General features: G+C 35.6%; 1 non-coding gene across 1 annotated transcript; it reads right to left on the bottom strand.

Annotated features, from left to right (window-relative positions):
* Positions 1 to 3,847: 3,847 nt before the first annotated feature.
* On the bottom strand, positions 3,848 to 3,954 carry LOC141670142 (small nucleolar RNA R71). Its single transcript, XR_012554385.1, has one exon. It is a non-coding gene; the product is annotated as a small nucleolar RNA R71 (small nucleolar RNA).
* Between the last annotated feature and the right edge of the window lie 381 nt (positions 3,955 to 4,335).

The following is a 4,335-nucleotide window of genomic DNA, read 5'->3' on the forward strand; positions in this document are numbered from 1 at the left end:
TTCAGGTTCTTGATCAATGCATTGTACCTCTCAAACACTTCAGTAATTCCTTCTCCTGGATTGGATTTAAAATGTTCATACTCAGAGGTTAGGATCTCTAGCTTGTTCTCCCTAACTTCCTCTGGCCTTCATTAATCACCTCAATAGTTTTCCACATGTGTTTGGAATTTTTATAGTTCATCACATGTCTGTTCATCAAGGGATCAAGGGAATCAACTAAAATTAATTGAAGGCTGGCATCCAAGGAGGCTTCTTCTTTTTCAGCAGGAGAAAAATCCTCAGGCTCTTTTGCATAAGTTCTAGCCTTGGTAATTACAACATCATCTTCTATCACCTCTGGTTCAATAACCATCGGAATTTTTGGACCATTCTTTAACAAGTTCAGATATTTGGGATTTGTAACTTGTAAAAACAAGAGCATCTTCTTCTTCCACATAATATAATTTTCTTTATCAAATAGTGGAATTTTAACGGTTCCAACTTTTTGTGAAGTCATTATGAATTTTTGAATAAATAAAAATTCAAGGAGTTGAAAAATCACAAAAGTCTAGGATCTTGATTTGTTCGTTAATCAGAAGGCTCTGATACCAATTGTTAGGTCCCAATGTGTTTGTAGAAGGGGGGGTTGAATACAAAGTATACCGAATAATCGAATTTAGTGCAGAATAAAAAATTGAAATAAAATTCAAGTTAAATAAAAATATTATTAAACTTGAAATGTGTTACAACAACTGTATCGATTACAAGGGATTAATCTCAAATTAATTATCACAAATCTAGAATAAATTCGACATGAACTTTTTCTATTTTGGCAATAAAAGGAATCAAATGCTAAACGCAATTTGAGATTAAGTTCTAGGGATTTTGATCCGCTAGATAGTTACACAAGAACAAGAGAATGATTTCTAGTGGTTTGGATTTAACTTTAATAACTAGAAATTATGATCTTGAATTCAGCAGATGAAAGATGAAATATTGGCTGCTGCTTTTCTTTTTGTTCTTGAATGGTTGACTTGTGTTATGTTGGATTTTTGTGTTTTCTGCTGCTTCTGTCTTTTTAATTCAATCAACAGAATCACTTGAACTGGAATGACAATCGGTTGAACTAGCAAGACAATCTGCTGAACCAGTAGAACTTTCAGTATGACAATCAGTTTAAGCTAGTATGACTTTCGGCAAGACTATCTGTTGAACTAGCAAGACTATCAAACTGAACTAGCAAGACTATCTCCTTCCAGTAGAACTTTCGGTGAGACAATTGAAATGACTTGGCATGACAATCAGTATGACAATCCAGATTGTCATGCTAGTTCAATTTCAATTGTCTTGCTGAATTAAAATTGATTTTAATCCAATTATAATTCTGAAAATTCTTAATATTAATTAAGAATTAATTAATCAATTAATTCAATTAATCAATAAATTAATCTTTGCAGATATAATTTATTTTCTTAATTAAATTATATGACTTAATTAATTAATAGAGAATTAATACTCATCTTGAGCAGTAACCACTCTTTTGAAAGTCTTCTGAAAATCACTGAGAATTATGAATCAATTCCACCACTTCAATGTTGACACTCGATGTACTGTCTGGTTCATGAGTGACTAACTTCCGTGACGTTTCTTCATGTCTTGACTTTGACACTTTGATTTTCTTCAGATTAAATCCTTGTAATTCTCTGATACCTTGACGAGATCTCTGTCACTTGATTAAATCCATAATCTTGATTTGTATCACTGAGGCTTTATCAATTTCTTGAACTTCTTCCAGTGAAGTAATTCCTCAAGTCTGTAGATGAACCTTGTTTCTGAATCCTTTGACAGATGTTACTTTGTGAGATCTCTTTGACGGTAGATCCACTATTTACTTATTACATTCTTATTTGAGTTGAGTTAAATCCTCGAATATACAAATAGGTTATGACATATGCCTTACATATCTACTTGGAACACTTCATTTCAGGCTTAAGTTGGTGTTTTGGACTCAAGTTGTTGGTATTTTTGATGTGTTTTTATGTTATTGTATTTGAGGCATTAATTAAAGGAAGAAAGAAGCTTTACAAAGAATTATGCTGAAAAAAAGATCAGAATCGGAAGTCTAGGAAATTCTCAAGTTGTAGATAATCTCGTTAGCTTCGCGTGGGCAGTTGAATTGCCTAATTCTGACGAGAAGAACTCAAGATATGGCCAAAAGAAGATTTGTCAGAAAAATTCTAGAATGTCAGCGCGGCCGCGCCCAAAGGCCGTGGGGCCGCGCCCGGTTTCTGCCCCAGAATCCTGATTTTAGTCGAAATTGAAGATTTTGAGAGTCCTGGTCATCCTGGAGCCTATATATACCCATAAAAAGACGTTTTTAACGACAAGGAGGCCTGTGAGAGCAATAAGAAGACCTAGAGAGCACGAGAAGGCTTCGGAGAAGAAGACTTTTATTTTTTTTCAATATAGTTGATACTTGGATGCTCATTTTCGATTTGTTCTTGAACCCTAGTACTCTTATATTGTTTATTATCATGCTTTCATTGCAACCCATGGTGACGATGAGTTCGATTATGAACTAATCGTTATCATGGGGTTCTAACGGATTTACTTATGGATTTCTTTATTTAATTTATTTTACTATCTTGGTGTGTGGTGATTGATTGATATCCTAGTATTGGTTGTGCTTATTAGTCTTTTGTGTGTAGCTAACATATAAGATAGCGTGTTAATCTCTATTGAAGCGAAAGTGAATATAGAGGTTTAGAACTTGCCAGCATAGGTTCATGTGTTATTATTATGCATGATTCGTAGGTAATTTTAACCATCTTACTTGCCCTATGTAATCAAGATAGATAACTTGCGCATTAAACCGTTATGTTTTTAATTCTTATAGACATATAAGGACTAAACATAATTGGTGTCTATTCAACTTCCATCTCTTTTGTGGATGCTTGGTAGTAGAGTATTCATATAACGAAAGTTGGCGTTTACTAGTTTCGTGTTATCTGATTAGTGTCATCACCAGTACATGCTAAGGTTAAGAACGAAAAGACTATTGAATGAAGTATTTAATGAAGTTAGGATCCCATGTTTGTCATATATAGTAATTCAATCTCAATTCTCTTAGTTAATGTTATTTAGTATAATCTCTTAGTTTAATCAAAACCTAATTTGTTATTTGTCTTAGCATTGAGCGATAACCATAGATTGTTGCATAGGTGCATAAATTGAACTTAACCTAAACCAGTCTCTGTGGGAACGAATCTGATTTATATCTTATACTACTTGCGAACGCGTATATTTGCGTGAATATTAGCACGTGTTTTCGCCCTAACAAGTTTTTGGCGCCGCTGCCGGGGACTCAGTGTTGTTAATTTTTAGTTTATGTGCTTGTCATCAGTGGTCGTTAAAGTTCACTGACTCGGATTCTTTTAATTTCATGGTTTATTTTTTTGTGTTTCAGGTACTCATTACAATGGGAGATCTAGCAGCACGAACGAAAGCCTTGTTGGATTTTTCTCAACCCAAGATCAATGACATTCAATCTAGCATTGTCAGGCCAGCTATTACAGCTAATACCTTTGAGATCAAGCCTGGCATAATTCAATGGGTGCAGAATTTAATCCAGTTTGGGGGTTCTCCAACGGAAGATTCCAATATGCACATTAGGGATTTCATTGATATCTGTGACACCTTCAAGTTCAACGGTGTTTCTGAAGATGCTGTGAAGCTGAGACTGTTCCCATTCTCTCTGTGGGACAATGCTAAGAGCTAGTGACACTCTCTACCAGCTGGTTCAATTACTACTTGAGAAGATCTTGCTCAAAAGTTTCTCACTAAATTCTTCCCTATGGCAAAGACAGCTGTAATCAAGAATGCTATTACTCAATTTATGCAGCAATCAGGAGAATCGTTATATGAAGCTTGGGAGCGCTATAAGGAGATGCTTAGGAAGTGTCATCATCATGGAATGCCTGATTGGATGATCATCAATTGCTTCTATAACGGGTTGGGAGCACAGTCCAGACCCATGATCGATGCAGCATCAGGTGGAGCCTTATGTGCTAAGAGCTATAAGGAAGCTTATGATCTAATTGAACTGATGGCTGCTAATGAATATCAGTATCCAACCCAGAGATTGCCACAGGGCAAGGTAGCTGGAGTTATTAAAGTGGATACCGCTATGGCTATCACTGCTCAACTTAAGGCGTTGTCTATGAAGATCGATTCTCTGGCTAACTATGGTGTTAAGCAGGTAACCAGTGTTTGTGAGCTATGTGCAGGTCCGCATGTAACGGAGCAATGCGCTATATCTAGTGACTCAGCTCAGTTTGTGAGCAACTTTCAGAGATC

This window comes from Apium graveolens, chromosome 6 (assembly GCF_009905375.1).
Source record: "Apium graveolens cultivar Ventura chromosome 6, ASM990537v1, whole genome shotgun sequence".
Classification (NCBI taxonomy): domain Eukaryota; kingdom Viridiplantae; phylum Streptophyta; class Magnoliopsida; order Apiales; family Apiaceae; genus Apium; species Apium graveolens.